At 44.8% G+C, this 19,019-nt stretch overlaps 1 protein-coding gene across 2 annotated transcripts in view; it reads left to right on the forward strand.

The window, feature by feature from the left end:
* RAPGEF1 (Rap guanine nucleotide exchange factor 1) overlaps positions 1–19,019 on the forward strand; it is a 161,376-nt gene that overhangs the window by 65,387 nt on the left and 76,970 nt on the right. The gene's annotated exons all lie outside the window — the stretch shown is intronic.

Here is a 19,019-nt window from a genome sequence, read left to right on the forward strand (position 1 = left end):
TGAGGCCTATTCAGTGCCTGCAGTGGTACTGGCTGCTCGCTGCACAAGAAGTGGTCTAGTAATTGCTGTGTGGCCATCGTCATCGCTACCAGCTCCACGTGGGCAGGGCCTTGTGTTGCTCAGCACCTGATACAACTCCCTGTACATAGTAGGGGCCAATACATTTGACTGGAAATGAAGTGGATTGTATTTTAGGCTCTAAACCAATGAAATTCTGGCTGTGCCTAAAGCAGCAGGACCTCCAACTTTCCCAGAACCTCAGGGGCCCTCAGGAGCCTCCCGTAGGGGTTAGGCTAGTAACTCCGGAGTAAGAGTCAGTTCGTATCAGTAGCACCGCGGTGGGCTCTTCCATCCCGGCCCTCTGCACGCTTGGGTGTCATGTCAGAATGGTCACATGAGGAGGAGAAAGGGCTGAGGGAGGTGAGTTGACACTTTCTCCGCCAGTTCGGAGGAAGGAGCCTGGACTCCCCTTGTTCGGGGGCGGGGGGCCTGGGTGGTAAACTGGGCCTCCTCCTGACCCCGGCATCTTGCGAGTGCTCAGCGTGTAAACGTTTATGGAGTGAAGGGGTGGTTGAGTGAGGATGCCGGGCCGTACCTGACCTGCACTATCCAGTGCAGTCTGCTTCCCTAAGGTGACAGGGAAGGACTTTTCAGGTGACTCCTGTCCCTTCACTGTCTTCTTTCTCTGCCCATGAGCTCCTTCTGCAGGGTCCCAGGCTGCTAGGGATTGTGGCTGCCAGCTCCTTCCCCTGTTGTCTGGGAGATAAATACATAAGTATGTGCTCATTGACAAACGAAAATGCTGTTTTTCCTCTGGAGGCCCAGAGGGTGGCCTGACAAACTGTGAGTTCTCAGAGTCGCTGAACAGGGCTAGCGCAGCAGCGGTGGGGGCCGTCTGCTGCCACCTCCTGCCTGCAGGCCCATAGGGCTCCATCACCATGACCCAGCCCCAGCTAGACAGGCCTTCCTGCCCCCAGACTGGCTGCATTGCTGGTGGCACTGCGCTGGAGAGCAGGAGGCTGCAGCCCCAGCAGAGTACTGTTGGAGTGCTGAGATGGCATGCTGCCTCCACCTGCCCCTCCTAGGCTGGCAGCCGTCCTAACAGGCAGGTTCCTCTGAGCCACGGAGACTGCCCCAAACAACTCCACCTAAAAGACAGAGGCCGGGGGAGGGCTCTGTCTCCAGGTGATGAGATGTGCCCTGGCCTCTGCTCTGTGGTTTACTCAGAATAAACTGCTATTTTACCATCACCCTTTTTTTCATTTTGCCTCTGAAAATAAAGCTGAGAAATGACTAATTCACATCTCAGGAAGCCTATGAAGTCTGTGGTTTTAATCTCTAGGTCAATGCCTAACAGTAATGGAAAAGAAACGCTTCCTTGGGAGTAGGCCACCGTGGAGACAGGCCACCTTGAGTGGTTCAGGACACCTGCTAGGGCTGCAGTCACCTTGTCTGTGAAAATGGGAGGGGGGGAAGGTTTAAACTTAACCCTGTGACTTTGGCCAAGGTCCATGACTCCTGTGTGACTCAGTCGCCTCATCTGTTTAGTGGTAATAAGAATACCTCCCCTCTGATGTTAGCATGAGGACCAGGCATATGCCAAGAGCTCTCCACATATTAGAACCCCCACTCCTGGCTTCTAAGGGGATTTCTAAAATTGTAAGTTTTTTAAAAATCTAAATTTTAGCATCTAATTAAAAAATTTCTGAGGGGAAGTTTAAAAACAGCCGCTGCTGATTTAACCACTTGATCGGGCTCCAGGAGGGAAGCTGCTCTGAGTCTCAGAGGCTTCCCTTCCATCCCCTCGAGCTGCGTCTGTGGTTTATAAGGGGAGTGAGTCTGGGAATTCTCTTCATGTCTCTGGCAGGTAGGGGAGGGGCTCCCAGGACATCATCTCCATGCTTTGTTCACACGGAAAAGTTTACCTGACAGGGGCTGTGGGTTCTGTTTAAATCCTAGGAGATGCTTAAGTTGTTGGAATTTTTCTCTATTTTTAAAGCCAGTTGTGTTAAGAAATAACAGCTGTCCACTAAAGATGGTGGCATTTATCCCAAAAAGGAGTATATCTTTGAACTGTCCAGTGGCCGCAGATGACATTTATGAATGTTAACTAAGTGCCAGGACTGGGCTAAGTGACTGTATGTGCAGTACCGTATGACATCCTCCCAGTGGCCCAGTGAGGTAAAGATCACTACTCCCATTTTACAGCAGAGAAAAGCAAGCCCAGGGAGGCCGACTGACTCAGCATCACACAAGATGAGGCCCCTTTCCTTCCATCTGAGACATGGGTGGAGTGGGACTACGTGGATAGGCTGCCCTAGCCCACGTGTAGAGATGAGTGCCGCTCCTGTTTGCCCCATATCATAGCCATAGGACGTGGCAGCAGTTCCCCCTTGAATGACCATGGTCCCTGCCTTCAGAAAAAATCAGTCTGCATTGTTGCGAAGCTATGATTGTAGAGATTTCTTCTCTTGAAACAATAGAAGACTGCCTCTTTTTCCATGCATTCCATCTCCAGGCCTTGTACAGTGACATTTCTTGATGCCATCATCCAGCAACCTCTGTTTCCCTGTACCAGGGACCGTGGAGGAGGAAATGGGGCAGTACCTCCGTGTAGGAAGAGGGTGTGGGAGGGCTCCATAGCCTGGGACTCCAGTGCTGCCCTGAGCCCTGCCCAAGGCCAGCAGGAAGCCGCCGGTGACTTGGTCTCCTCATCTGTTGAGTGGTAATAAGAATGCCTTGGCCGGGCGCAGTGTCTCACACCTGTAATCCCAGCACTTTGGGGAGGCTGAGGCAGGCAGATCACTGGAGGTCAGGAGTTTGGTACCAGCCTGACCAACATAGTGAAACCCCATCTCTACTAAAGATACAAAAATTAGCCAGGTGTGGTGGCAGGCACCTGTAGTCCCAGCTACTAGGGAGGCTGAGGCAAGAGAATCACTTGAACCCGGGAGGCGGAGGTTGCAGTGAACCGAGTTGGTGCCACTGCACTCCACCTGGGTGACAGAGCGAGACTCTGTCTCAAAAAAAAGAATGCCTTGAAGGTGAACAAGAAGCGCCACCTTCAAGACCTCTGCACACCACCCTGAAGCAGGCAGATCCAACCAGGCCAAGGCTCTTTGCTTCATGTCCCAGCCATCCCCATCACAGGAGGTGAGGGCCCAGGCTGTGTGTCTAGTCCAGCAGCACTGGAAATGTGGCCAGTGCCATCTGAGATGTGCTGAAGTGTAAAATCCACACCAGATTAATATGAAAGAAAAAGAAGGTAAATAGCTCATTAATCGTTTTTATATTACATGTTGTAATCATACTTTAGATAAATTGGGTTAATTAAAAAATATTTTTAAGGCCAGGCACAGTGGCTCACGCCTGTAATCTCAGCAGTTTGGGAGGCTGAGGCGGGCAGATAACTTGAGGTCAGGAGTTCGAGACCAGCCTAGCCAATATGGTGAAACCCTGTCTCTACTAAAAATACAAAAATTAGGCAGGACGTGGGGATGCACACCTGTAATCCCCGCTACTTGGGAGACTGAGGCAGGAGAATCACTGGAACCCAAGAAGTGGAGGTTTCAGTGAGCTGAGGTCCTGCCGCTGCACTCCAGCCTGAAGGACAGAGTAAGTGAGACTGTCTCAAAAAAAAAAAAAAAAAAAAAAAAAAAAAAAAAAAAAAAAAAAAAAGTAAATTACATATGTGGTTCACATTATGTTTCTATTGGATAGCACTGGCCCAGAGAGTCCATTATGCTTTAGAACCTAGAGGAGGAGGGTGAACAGTATAATCTTTCTTGTCTATTCCCTGGAGGTAGCTTGAACAACAGATGTTCTAGTAACCCAGGCTGAAGAATCCCACCAAAGAAGGTTCCTGATCGAGTTGTCTCTGACTCGTGTGCTAGAACTACTTAGAGAATGATGTTAAAAATCCTTATAAACCATCCTTTCTACATCTCTGATCTGGCGTAGATTGAATGTCATAGCTGTTAGTTGTTACAGGGTTCATTCATTGATTCTTTTATCTGTGTGTTTGCTAACAAGCACTTACTTATTTTCATGGTGTGCCAGTTATTGGGCTAAGTGCCAGATTCCAAAATGAATGAGATTTGATTCTCTCATTGGGGTCTCAAAGGACTAGTTAGGTAGAACCCTTCTCTCTCCCCTGAATTCTGAAAGTTGGAAAAGAAGACAGTAAGGTAGATAGACAGGGACCCAAATATCACCTTGATTTCTAAAGCCTTGCTTAAGGATGCAGCTTGTTCTAAGAGCCCAGTGAGCTTCCCAGGATTGAGTCCCAGAATTAGACCAACATTACCCAACCACTCATAGTGGCTTTGCACTTGGGACATCAAACAGGCTTACCATGGAGGGCTTACTCTCAGAGGTAGGGAGGGGGTTGATTGGGTGCAAATCACGCAGGGCCTCTCTAAGGGAGAAGAGGCACCATCAGAGGGTTTCAAACAGAAGGGTGACATAGCCAGACTTAGCTCTTGTAAGGACTACTCTGATTGCAGAGTTGAGAATGGGGAGGGCAAGGAGCAGGGGACAGATAGAAAGCCATCGCAGTCATCCAGGTGTGGAATAAAGATGGCACTGGCCAGGCTGACCGTGGTGCAGGTGGTGAGAAGTGGTGGATTCTGAATGTACCATTAAGGTAGAACTCACAGGATTTGCCAAAGGATTGCAGGATGGACTCAAGCAAACGAGAAGAATCGAGGATTTTAAGCTGAGCTGCTGGAAGGGTGAAATGTCCTGTTTTCCAAGATGCGGTCAAAGCAGGTTTGGGAGGAAGCTTCAGAGATGCAGCTTTAGACTTGTGTTTGAGCTGCCTGTCAAATGTCCAAGGGACTCACCAAGAGCTTGTGTTGTGTAAAGAGACCACCCAACAATGAAGTAACCTGGCCCTTCTTCTCTATCTACACATGTCCCTGAGGGCCTCCACTGGTCTACTAGCTTCCTATACTGTGTATATGCCGGCAGCTTCCAAATATGTACCCCTAGCCTTCATCGAGCGCCTTCACTCCTCTTGAACTGCCTAATTCAGGCTCCTGTGGATATGTAATATGGTATTTGTAGGAAGAGGAAATAAGGATGGATATACTACTTATTTCTGTGTAAATGAGGGATAAACCAGAAGTTATATAGTTTTTTTAACTTTTGAACTATATAAATGTTTTACAAATTCAAAAAAATCCTGAAGTTGAATATCAGTAAAAACAAACCTAACTGTATATTAAATGATAATATAACCCACACAGAAAAAAGAATTAGAGTATCTTTTTGAACACAGTACTCGCTGTATGCCCGTCACAGGATATATTCTAAGGACTAAAAGAATTGCTAAGAAATCTGGAACTTTTGCCTTTAGTAGTTGTTGATAATGATATTGCTGTAGCAATTCTGAAGAAATTGTGTGTTTATTGTAGGATAAAGTAAATGAGTAGATTGATGATGTTAGAAACCAGGGTTCTCACTGTTGTGGAAGGGGGCTGCAAATATGGAATCAAGGAAGGAGGAAGAACCCGGTGGTGTTGGCTTGCAATAAGAAATAACAGTATTCTAATTAAAAAATATATATATGTATATAAACACACACTCATGTTTAATTATATATATTTACATTAAATAAATGTATATATTTCTCTCCTAGCTGTGTCCACTGAAAGGACATAGAACAGTGACATCCCAGTGGCAATGAGCACATCTGATGCCCAGATCTTGGTTTCTAAATACCACTCCCCACCAAAAGGAGCTAGGGCACATTAAAGAAGTGGCAGATTCCAGGCTGATTTCCTTGAGAAATGGGGTAGGGAAGGTACAAGGTGATTCTGGAGCTTCTTTTGCATCAAAAACCAAAGAAGTGTTCAAAGATTGATGGAGACTCCTCAGTAACACTGGAGATGGGTTAAAAGGGCTCCCTCTGGCCAAGTTTGGAAGTTTGAACATCAAAGGGCATGATTATAATGGATTCTAACATATTGAATAATAACTGAACACCCAAGTCCATAGTGATACCAAAAAAAGTGAGGGGTAGGGGTCTGTTACTTATAAAGGAATGCCAGCCAATAAATGCCAAGACATAATTAAAAATCACCAATGTGTAACCACTAGTAAAATAAAGATTCACATAAGGAACATCAGTGGATGCCAAACTATTTCAGTGAAAATTTGTTAGGGAACAAGATGCTTAAAATCTCAAATTGCAGTACAGATTACTTATTAGTTACAAAAGAGAAACTATGTCATTGCAGTGGAGAAATTTGGCAGATACCACCTTGACCAAGTGATCGAACTCAGCATTATCAGTAACTGATATAATACAGTAGAAAGCACATACCACCCAGGAACTGTGTTTACTGAACATGTATTACCTGAATCTCATGACAGGGAACAGGCAGGTCCAACCTACGGGGGACCTCCTCCAAGACAATCAGCAGGCACTTTTCAACGTCCAAAAGCCAGTCCCCTCCCTCCTGCCTCCAGACTAGATAAGGGAAATTGGAGAGACATGACAGCCAGATGCAATGTGTGCTCCTTAATTGGGTCTTGGATTTAAAAAAAAAAAAAAAAAAAGCTACAGAGAACATAATTAGAGAAATTTGCTTATGGAGCAAATATTAATGTCAGTGTTAAATATCTTGGGTATGATAATGTTATTATGTTGTTTATGTAGGAGAATGTCCTTGTTCCTAGGAGAGAGACAGCTGGTAGTATTTAGAGATGTGTTATAACATGTGCAACTTTCAGTTGCTTTGATGAAAAATAAATTTGCATGTGTGTATCTGTGAGAGAATGAAAAGGGAGGGAAAGCGAGCATGACAGAATGTTAACAGTTGGTGAATCTAGGTGAAGGGTATGTGGACGTTTGCTTCATAATATTCTTTCAGCACATCAATAGGTTTGATTTTTTTTTTTCCAAAATACGACGTTGGAACCAGGCATCGAGGCTCACACCTGTAATCTCAGCACTTTGGGAGGCAGAGGCAAGAGGATCACCTGAGCCCAGAAGCTCAAGACCAGCCTAGACAACATAGACCCCATCTCTATAGAACGAGCAAAACTTCGCCAGGTGTGGTGGCTCACGCCTGTAATCCTAGCACTTTGGGAGGCCAAGACAGGCAGATCATTTGAGGTCAGGAGTTCGAGACCAGGTTTGCCGAAATGGTGAAACCCTGTCTCTACTAAAAATACAAAAAAATTAGCCAGGCACGATGGTGCATGCTTGTAATTCCAGCTACTCAGGAGGCTGAGGCAGGAGAATCACTTGAACCAGGAAGGCAGTGAGCCGAGATCGTATCACTGCACTCCAGCCTTGATGACAGAGTGAAACTCCATCAAAAAAAAAAAAAAAAAATTAGCCAGGCATAGTGGCACACGCCTGTAGTCCCAGCTCCTCAGGAGGATCACATGAGCCCCAGAGGTCATAGCTACAGTGAGCTGGGATCACATCACTGTACTCCAGTCTGGGCAACAGAGCAAGACCCTCTCTCAAAAAAAAATATGTTGGGGGAAAATAAAGGATAAGAGGAAAGGAACTGTAGACAGCATATAGGCAAGTCTTTCAAGTGGTTTTGCTATTTAGAGAAACAAATGTGGGAGTAGCTGGAGGAGAAGGTGGGCTTAAGGACTTGGGTTTTTAAGATGGGGGAGATCTACCATGCGTATGGGCATACATGAAGTGACGCACAGCAGAAGGAAACCTAGTGGTGGGGAGAGGAGACAATGGCTGGTGCAGTGTGTGAGCAGGCCTGGTGGGTGGGGCCCCACTGCTGATGTAAGGCACAGATGAGATGCCTAAAAAGTCATTGAATGAGTTTTGGTTTTAATTCTTAGGCTAACCTCATTATTAAAAATATATTGATTCAATCTTGGTTAAACATAGAAAATTTTAGGATTCAATTGTACTTATATTAAGTTCCTAGAATTTTTCACACAATGAGGAAGAAGAGATTGGAAAATGTTTATTTACTGGTGATTTAAGATCCTCAGAATGTATACATTTGTGTAGGTGTTATCTTTTGTTATTTTTTAAAAGATGAAACAAAAATTTCCTGAGATATTCACAGGCTCTTCCTGAGATCATCAATTCAGAGTTCTTAGGGAAGATATTCATGGGTAAATACATTTGTTTGTTTTAGGGAATAGAATTTCCTTAACTTGTAAATGAACTTTGCAATTGTTAATCTGACCCATATAAAAATCATGTGGGGCCGGGCGCGGTGGCTCACGCCTGTAATCCCAGCACTCTGGGAGGCTGAGGCGGGCGGATCACGAGGTCAGGAGATTGAGACCATCCTGTCTAACACGGTGAAACCCCGTCTCAACGAAAAATACAAAAAACAAAATTAGCCGGGTGTGGTGGCGGGCGCCTGTAGTCCCAGCTACTCGGGAGGCTGAGGCAGGAGAATGGCGTAAACCCCAGGGGGTAGAGTCTGCAGTGAGCTGAGATTACGCCACTGCACTCCAGCCTGGGCGACAGAGTGAGACTCCGTCTAAAAAAAAAAAAAAAAAGAAAAGAAAAAACAAATCATGTGGGCTCTTTTTCAGAAGAATCTTAGACCTTTGTATCTAGTTTATTTCACCTTTTTATTGGAATATACTATACATCAGAAAGTATATACACATACCTTATGTAGATAACTTGCAGGATTTTCACAAGTTGAACACACTGGTACAACCAACCCCCAGATCAAGAAACAGGCCATAACCGTCACCTCAGGAACCCACAGCCTCATGTCACCTGCCAGTTAACCACCCCCACTCCGCAAGCATAACCACTATCTTAAATCCCCAAATAATAGATTAATTTTGTCTGTTTTTGTGTTTATATAAATGGAGTCGTATAAAATGTACTCTTTTGAATCTGGCTTCTTACTACACTCATGAGAACCGTCCCCGTCATGGGTGTAGATTGCATGGTATTCCACTGTGCGAAGGTGCCACGGTTCACCCGTCCTGCTGTGGACAGGCATTCGCCGAGCGCTGCTGTGATAGTCAGGTACGTGTCTGATGGTGAACTCATTCTTTGGAGTTCATTCTTTGGAGTGGAGTTATTAGGCTGGAGAGGAAGTGGGTGGCTGTCAGTCAGGAGTGTAGAGAGTCCCCCTTCTCTTCATCCTCACCGATAGTGTTCCCTGTTTTTCCTTTTTATCCATTCAGGCATGTTCGTGGTGGTAGCTCTGTGGTTTTAATGTACCACTTCCTGATGACAAATGTCGTTGAGCCCCGTGTTGTATGTTTATTGGCCGTTTGAATGTTGCCTTTTGTGAGGTGTCCAATTCTGAATCTCTTTGTAGTGCTTACCAGTTAACACAAGTAAAATGAAAAGGTGATTCTGTCAGATCTTAAATCCAAGGTGAAGCCTGGTTTCCTGCATAGGCAGCAAGGCCCCAGGGCTCAGAATCCCCCCTCACCCCTTCTGCTGCCATCCAGGGCCCCACTCTGGGGCAGGCAGTGCTGGCCGCATTCAGCTCAGTGCGGGGCATTTTGACCATATCGCATCCAGCTTCCCATGCCCGTCCTCTGTGACCGAACCACTCCATCCCTAGGAGTCTGTCTCACCATACAAGGGCGCAGACAGGCCAGCATGAGGGTGTTCATCAACGCAGCATTGTTTGAAGAGCAGAAGTTAGAATCTATTCAGTCAGGGCCCTGACTGCATAAATACACTGTGGTCGCCGTCCAGCAGAGCATCATGCAGCCATTAACTGCGCTCACATGGGAAAATGCCCACAATGGCTTGTTGTTTAAAAAAAAGAAAAAAGAAAAAAATAGTTCTGCTGTATGTGGAGTTATGAGAAATTTTTACCTTCTACGTTATATATTTTTACAGTGCTTGGCTTTTTATAATGAGATTGTTTGAAAATTTTTTTTTCTATTTTTTTATTTTTTATTTTTATTTTATTTTATTTTTTTTTTGAGATGGAGTCTCACTCTGTCGCCCGGGCTGGAGTGTAGTGGCCGGATCTCAGCTCACTGCAAGCTCCGCCTCCCAGGTTCATGGCATTCTCCTGCCTCAGCCTCCCGAGTAGCTGGGACTACAGGCATCCGCCACCTCGCCCGGCTAGTTTTTTGTATTTTTTAGTAGAGACGGGGTTTCACTGTGTTAGCCAGGATGGTCTCGATCTCCTGACCTCGTGATCCACCCGTCTCAGCCTCCCAAAGTGCTGGGATTACAGGCTTGAGCCACCGTGCCCGGCCGAAAATTTTTTTAAAAGATAGGCTTGGTATTCCCATTAGCAGTGTCATAGTTATCCGGTAGACTTCCTGAACCATTGGGTAGTAGGAATGGATTTTCATGACAAAAGAGTCTTTGGAATTGCAAAACTTCAAATACTGTTTTCCCTCTGTTTTAACAGGAATAGTTCTATATTAAGTAAGACAGAGGATCTTTCGACGTGAAAGTTGTTAAAAAAATATAACTCTAGGCAGGGCACGGTGCCTCATGCCTGTAATCCCAGCACTTTGGGAGGCCGAGGCGGGTGGATCACGAAGTCAGGAGATTGAGACCATCCTGACTAACACGGTGAAACCCCGTCTCCACTAAAAATACAAAAAATTAGCCGGGCGTGGTGATGGGCGCCTGTAGTCCCAGCTACTTGGGAGGCTGAGGCAGGAGAATGGGGTGAACCCAGGAGGTGGAGCTTGCAGTGATCTGAGATCCCACCACTGCACTCCAACCTGGGCAACAAAGCAAGACTCCGTATCAAAAACAAAAAAAAAGAAAAATATAATTCCAGGTTGCTTTTGGCTCGACTAGACTGGGGTTATTTTTAGCTTTTGCCTTTTTAAGTGTTGGCAGAGACCTGACAAGGTTATCACATGACAATAATAGCTGCCATGTAGTAAGTATTTCTATATACCAGGTCCTTGGCTACATGCTTTACACGCAGGTCACATTTAATCCCCACAGTTACCTGAGGAGGAGGAGCTAGGTCTGTGGCTATGGCTTTCCTCTGGGTAAGGAACCGGAGTCTCATGAAAAGTTTGCCCAGGTTAGTGGCCAAGCTCAAGTGAAAACAGAGACATGCAGGCCTGGTGTGATGGCTCATGCCTGTAGTCCCAGCACTTTGGGAGGCTGAGACGGGAGGATCCCTTGAGCCCAGGAGTTCGAGGCCAACCTAGGCAACATGGCGAAACCCTGTCTGTACCAAAAATACAAAAATTAGCCAGTCTCATAACCTGGTCTCAAGATAAAATAAATAAATTAATAATTAAAAAAAAAAAAAAGCCGCAGACTTCAGGTGTGCTGCCTGCCATGCCCACAGCTCTCTGTCTCCGTCTTTACCTTGCAGTGCACAAAATCCTAGACAAGTGAAAAGACTGTTAAAAAATCTGAAATCCTCATCTTTAAAAAAGCCCTTCCTAATGTCCTCAATCACGCCTCCACTCCGTTTGTCCTTTTTATGCATTTGCAAAATGGGGAATGTGGATTAAGTAAGTGATCTCTAAATCCTTCCCAGTGCTCTACTTCTGAGCCCAGTAGAAGACAGGGAATGAGGAATTAACAGTCACAGCATTTCCCAAGATTGGCTGCCTCAAAGTTGTCCACCTTGCCCTTGACTTTGTGATCCCGTGTGGTTGATGTTTAGAGACTCCCCGCCATCCCTGGTGAGAGATTAAGCTGAGACAGAAACCACTGCTAAGTTGGGATCCCAGCTGCTGCTACAAGTGACACAGAAAGAAGGCCAGTTGATAGCCACATTTGTCAGCAACAGGCAGAGACGATTGTGAAGCCTGGCCGAAGGGCAAGTTAAAAATTTAACAGTGAAATATTGGCGTATTGGCATCTGGCAGACCACTTTGGAAGACATTGGGTTGGGCTTTGGTGTCTTTTTGTTCTGCTTGGTTTTCTGTTGAGACATGATTCTGTGAGCAGGCTACATCCTCTCCTCCAGCCCATCCTCTTTCTCTCTCGATAGAGAAGGACTTTCATCCGACAGCCAGATCTGTGGCCTGCGATGTTGCCCAGGAAAGTGGCTGCTGTTGTTAACATCACAGTCATTTATACAGAAATTGGTTGTGAGCTCATATAAGCCACCCTTCCTCTGGAAGGAATGACTAGCAGATTAGTCATTGGGAGTCTCTGACCTCGGGGTAAATGTCACATGGAGCAAGAGTGTGAGGCTTTCTGTTCTTAAGTTCAGGTGAATTTGAAGTTCCTCTCACAGACTGGATAGATCACAATAAAATAAACCAGCATATGGCATTTCCAGGTGAAGGAGGACTTCCGTGTCCTTTCTTAGACATGGCCGTGTGGGAAAGTGCATGTCTGGTAACCCCAGGTGTCGGGAGGAATATGGAGCAACTAGGACTCTCCTAACCTTGCTAGCGGGACTGGAACGTGGGAGAGCCACTTGGGAGAATCGTTTTGCAATATCTGTAAGAATCAATGTGGCATATGCCCTACAGTCCAGCCATTCTGCTGTTAGAGGACTCTTGGCATGTGTTCCAGGAGACATGTGTGAGCAGCATTGTTTGTGAAAGCAAAAATGCTGGAAGCAACCCAGTGTCCACTGACAGGAGAGCAGATAGATAAAGCTGGGCTTATGGAATCTACAGAATTTCTCAGCATTGAAAACGAAAGCACTGACACACCCCAGCATGCCTGAGTGTCAGGCCTGCTGTTGAGGAAAAAAGCAAGAGCATGAGAATCTTTACAATATGCCATCACTTCTGTAAAGTTCACAGACTTATAAGTTAAACTGTATGTGTCGATATAAACTATCCGGAAAAGTAAGGGATGATAAGTCTGAAAGTTAGAGTCGGGCTGCCCGTAGGGAAGAGGCGTGGCTGCAGAGGAGCGCGTGGCGGCACCAGTGGAATCCATCTGCTTCTCGAGCTGTACCATCCAGTGTGCCAGTCACCAGCCCCAGGGGCTGTTTAAATTACACAGTTAACTCACAGTTCAGTGCCTCAGCCACAGCAGCCACAAGCAGGCCTCAGTAGCCACTAGTGCCTGTCGTGTTAGACAGTTCAGGTACCGGCTGCCTCCATCGCTACAGAAGGTTCTGTTTGATAGGCCAGATGGTGGGTGCCTGGATTTGATTCATTCTGTATAACTTGTATATATATACTTGTATAAAATCTTTAAATTTTTTGTTTTAACTTCAGTTTTAGAAAATTACTAAAAAGAGGCGTATATAAAATCGACAGTGTAACATCCTAAGTGTGAAAAGCAGGGAAATAGCAAGAGTGGTCAGTGGCACTGCCTGAGACGCAGCAGTCATGTGGGAGCACTCCCTTCACGTCACCTCCACCCCAGATGATTGACATGCATGAGACAGGGGCAGGGAGAGTGTGTCTGTCTGTCTGTCTGTCTGGAGCCGTTGGCAAGATTGCCCTCACAGCAGTGTTCATGCGAGGGCACCTGTGGTTTCGTCCCCACCCTGCTGTTGCAAGGCATTATAGTACCTCCTCAGCACTCAAAGGCATAGTGTGAATGACCTTGAAAATCACCTGAAGCCTGTGCTGCTAACCCAGGGTTTCAAGAACAACGTGACAAGCATTCCGTCATAGTTAGTTCTGTCCTCGATTTCCAGCGTTGAGAAGGTTGGTTGTCATTTGAAAGAATCTCTCCTCTCTGCGTGATTTATGACTTCTTGTGCTAGAGCTGACTGTTCTGAGGCAGATACCCTGAAGAGGGAGATGTATTGGTAAGCATTGCACTGTCTTTAGGTGCTGACATGGTTTCCCAGCTGTGCCCAAGGCAGACGAGAACTGTGAGTGCAATAATAACCCTCCTGAGTTCCGTCAACAGCTCATGGGCAGAGGTGCACTTGATTGGTCCCTGCCCTTGCCGGAACCTGAGAGGGTTTTTGGTGATCGAACTCCACACCTCGCTTGTCGACCCCAGTTCTGCCCTGGTCATGATGGCGTAGTTGTGAATCTTGCCACCGCCTCAGCCCCATGCCTGCCCGAACAGCAACTCAGGGCAGTAGACGGTGGAGAAAGCGGAAGTTGGCTCACCCAGCCTGAAGATCTTTGACCGCCAGAGAACCCATGCATCCTGCCCAGACTTCCCCATTTGTGTCTGCTTTCCCTGCTTTCAGTCTTACTTAACAGGGTAGAAGTCGCATGGATTAGGAAACTGCTCTGACAGCCCATCTGACTTGGAAACCTGCCTGGTGAGGGAAGAAGCTGTGTCTTTTAGGGACACTGTGGGGCCGCCATCAGAAGGCATGGGGTAGGGACAGCAATAGGATCCATATGCAGGGAGGCAGGTTAAACCAAAGAGGGAAATAGACTAATAGGCTAAAGGCCAGATTGAGACTTCTGGTTCCGTGCCAAAGGCAGAGAAGAGTGGGCATTTATAAGGTCCTCATTTACTTAGGATAGTGAGTTAAATGTTCAGTGTTGCCGATTAACTGGATGAAGATCTGGAAGCAGTTGGGAAATAAGAATTCAGAATCGATTGACCTTGCTATGCATCCACGCTCCTTGTGTTGAGCAGGTGCCATGTGTCAGGCATTTTGTGAAATACCTTATTGCATTATCCACAGTAAATATCTCATTTAATCTACATCACGTCAGCCATCTCAAGAAATATAATGTTATCTCACTCATTTTCCAGACAAAAAAGGGAAAGATTTAGAGAGACGATATCTAAGTATTTTAATGCAAGCATTCTGACTCCAGTGCATACCCCCCTTTAAAAGAGATGGGTTCTTGCTATGTTGCCCAGGCTAGCGTCCAGTGGCTGTTCATAGGCATGATGATAGCACACTACAGTGCTAAAATCCTTGATTCAGGCAATCCTCCTGCCTCAGCCTCCCACATAGCTGGGACTACAGGCATGTACCAACAGGCCTGGCTAACAGTGCACACCCTCTTAAGCATCACGTGAAGGATTGACTGTTCACATCCATGTTGAAGTATAAAGAAGGAATTATAAACTGTAAATGGGATCCACCCTGCTTGGGTGAGAGAGAGAGAGGAGGCAGGACAGAGGGGAGCAGGAGTGGCACCATCCCAGTTCACTTGAATGCCAGGGATGACTGCTGACATATGAGGGCTGGTGTTGAGAGCCTCCTGACCCTGTTGAGCTGTTCCAGGTGAGCTAGCCAGGTGCAGCAGCTTCCTGTTGACTTGTGTCCCCATCTGGGGACTAAGAAGGGCTTTCTGCAGCTCTGGCCAGCACACAGCTGTGAAGCTGTTTGGTTTGACCACATGTGCATGCAGGTCAGGCCCTGGCTTTTCTCTTTGGTCCAGAGCACCGTGTGTGCCTAGGTAATTTGCAAAGGGTAGATAGTTTATCTGATCCTGCCTGGCCACCTGGAAGGTCTTTAACAAAGGAATTGAACTTCGGCCTTGTTAAGTCATGTGCAGCAATAGTAGACACAGTGAGAGCTGTGTAGTGCAAGGTGCTGTGCTGTTTATTCAGAGGGTGGTTTGTTTTCTGTTTTGTTTGGTCGTACTAAATTGCTGGAAAAACTTGACAGAGGGAGTTCTTTTTATTTTTAAAACTACAGGTATTTATTTTTCCATTGCGTAGGACAGTTTTTTCTTCCTTAATTCTCAGCCAATTTCAAGTATTTTCTGCTGTTACTAAAGAAGCAGTCTTCTTCCTGGGATATTTTTGTTGTTGGTTGATTTCTTTATTTGTTGAATGTGTGTTTACTGATTATCTTCTGTGGGCCAACTACCATGTCAGGACTGGGAAAACAGGCATGAACAAGACAGGTGCAGTCCTCAGGGAACTTGTCCCCTGAGCCTTAATTTTTTTTGAGACAGTGTCTCGCTCTGTTGCCCAGGCTGGAGCGCAGTGCTCACTGTAGCCTCTAACTCCTGGGCTCAAGCAGTCCTCCCACCTCAGCCTCCTGAGTAGCTGGGACTACAGGTGTGCACCACCATGCCCAGCTAATATTTTGTAGGTGCACCGCCATGCCCAACTAATAGGTAGACAAAGTCTCACTCTATTGCCTAGGCTCCGACTCCTGGGCTCAAGTGATCCTCCCGCCCCAGCCTCCCAAAGTGCTGGAATTACAGGCATGAACCACCGTGCCCAGCCAAACTTGCATTCTTGTGAGGAGACAGGTGTAAATAAATCAATTAATAAGATGTTTTCAGACACTGGAACAGGTTGTAATAATGCTGAGACGAAGGAAGACTGCCAGTGGGCTTTTCTTTAAAAAAAAATAGCTTTATTGATATTTAATTCACATATCATACAATTCATTCAAAAAGGGTACAGTTCTTTTTTTTTCCTTGTAATTCACTGGGCCTACAACCATCACCAGATTCTAATTTTAGAATACTTCCGTACACCAGGAGAAAAAACTCCATACTGATTACAGCAGCCCTCTCCATCTCTCGGCCCCATCCAGTCTTAGGCAACCACCAGTCTACTTTCTGTCTCTATGGATTTGCCTGTTCTGGACATTTCAAATGAATGGAACCATACAATACATGGTCTTCTGTGGCTGACTGCTTTAGCTTAGATAATGTTTTCAAGGTTCAACTGTGTTGTAGCTGATCAGTACTTAATTTCTTTTTATTGCCAAATAATATTCCATTGTATAGATGTAATACATTTTATTTAGTCATTCACAAACGTGGACATTTGAGTTTTTCCCACCTTTGGCTATTATGAATAATGTTGCTGTGAACTTTCCTTTGACTTACCTGTACAAGTCACATGGATTTAGGCTTTCATTTCTCTCGCAAATGTGCCCAGGAGTGGAATTTCTGGGTCACATGTCAACTCTGTGATCTTGTGAGAAACTGCCCGACATTTTCCAAAGCAGGGAGACCATGTTACATTCCTACCAGCAATGTGTGGGGCTTTCAGTTCTCCAGTCCTCACTAACACTTGATACTGTCTTTTTTATTAGACCTAGTGTGCGTGAAGCATTACGTTTCCTTAATGGCTAATTATGTTGACCATCTTTCCACGTGCTTATTGCCAATTTGTATATCTTCTTTGGAGAATGTCTGCTCCAATTCTTTGCCCATATTACATTGGGTTATATGCCTTTTATTCTAGAACTGTAAGAATTTTTTAATTTTTTCTGTATACAAGTCCCTTATCAGGTATAGCTGGCCCTCCACACCCATGAGTTCTGCAGCCTCTGATTCAACCATTTTCATGGTTCAAAAATATGCAGGGAAAAACAATAAAAATAACAGTACAATAATGCAAATTTTAAAATAAAGTGTAACTATTTACATAACATTTACATTGTATTAGGTATCATAAGTAATCTAGAGATGATTTGAAGCATGTGGAGGATGTGTGTGCGTCATACACAAATATTCCGCTGTTTTATATAAGGGACGTGAGCATCGTGGATTTTGATCCCTGAAGGGGATCCTGGAACCAAGCCCCTGAGGATGCTAAGGTTCATATGATTTTCAAATAGAGTCATGCTCTGCATAACGACATTTCAGTTAGTGACAGACCACATATAAGGCAGACCACATTATAACATATATAAGGCAGACCACATTATAATCTTGTGGTCCATAAGATTATCATAGAGCTGAAAAATTCCTGTCGCCTCGCCTGATGTAGCCATCATAACATTCAACGCAGTGCATTACTCGTGTTTATGGTGATGCTGGTGTAAATGCACAGCACATATGGTTATGTACAGTACATAGTACTTGATAATGATAATAAATGACTATGTTACTGGTTTATGGATTTGCTGTACTTTTTATCATTATTTGAGAGTATGCTTCTGCTTACTGAAAACAAAATGTTAACTGTAAAACAGCCTCGGGCAGACCCTTCAGGTGTTATAAAAGAAGGCATTGTTATCATAGGAGATGACAGCTTCATGCATGTTATTACTCTGAAGACCGTCCAGTGGGACAAGATGGGGAGGTGGAAGATGGTGATACTGATGATCCTCCCCCTGTAGACCTAGGCTGATTAATGTGTGTGTCTTTGTCTTTAATGAAGAGTTTTAAAAGTAAAAAAAATAGTAATTTTTTAAATAGAAAAAAGCTTAAAGAATAAGGATATAAAGAAAGAAAATATTTTTGCCAACCTGGGCAACATAGTGAGACCTCATCACTACAAAAAGTTTAAAAATGAGCCAGGCATTGTAGCTGTGATCACATCACTGCACTCAAGTCTTAGCAAAAGAGTGAGACCCCATCTCAAAAAAAAAAAAGAAAAATACTTTGTACAGCTGTACTATGTGTTTATATTTTAAGCTATTACAAAAGAATAACATTTTTTAATTAAAAGTTTATAAAGTAAAAAAGTTACAGTAAGCTAAGGTTAACTTATTGACGAAAGAACATTTTAAAAATAAATTTAGTGTAGGTTAAATGTGCCACGGTTATAAAATTTACCCTGGTGTACAGGAGTGTCCTAGACCTTCACATTTACTCCCTGATTCACTCAGAGCAATTTCTAGGCCTGCAGCCTCCATTCATGATAGTGCCCTTCACAGGTGGAATTTTTAATCTTTTATACCATTTACAGTACCTTTCCTACATTTAGATATGGTTGGATACACAAATACCATTGTATTGCAGTTGCCTGCAGTACTCAGTACAGTACCATGCTGTATAGGTATGTGGTCTCGGAGCAATGGGTATTAATTCCATATAGCCTAGGTGTGCAGTAGGCTATCCCATCAAGATTCATTTGAGCATACTCTATGACATTTGCACAACGGAGTCGCCTAATGATGCATTTCTCAGAACTTATTCCTGTCCTTGAGCAATACATGACTGTATTTTCTTTCATCCTGTGGGTTTGTTCATTTTCTTAGTAGTAGTATTTGCAGTGCAAAAGGTGTTAATTTTGATGAAGTCCAATTTTCTATTTTTTAATTTTGTTACTTGTGCTTTTGGTTTTGTATCTAAGAAAACATGGTCAAATTCAAGGTCACAAAAACTCCTGTTTTTTTTCTGAGAGGTTTACAGTTGTAACTCTTACATTTAGGTCTGATCCACTTCAATGTCAGATAGGAGTGGCGAGAACAGATGTCCTAGTCTTAATTCCTGATCTTTGGGGCAAGTCCTTCAGTCTTTCACCGTGGCCCAGAGGGTTCTGAACACCTTACTTCTCG

Source organism: Piliocolobus tephrosceles, chromosome 14 (genome assembly GCF_002776525.5).
Source record: "Piliocolobus tephrosceles isolate RC106 chromosome 14, ASM277652v3, whole genome shotgun sequence".
Taxonomy (NCBI): domain Eukaryota; kingdom Metazoa; phylum Chordata; class Mammalia; order Primates; family Cercopithecidae; genus Piliocolobus; species Piliocolobus tephrosceles.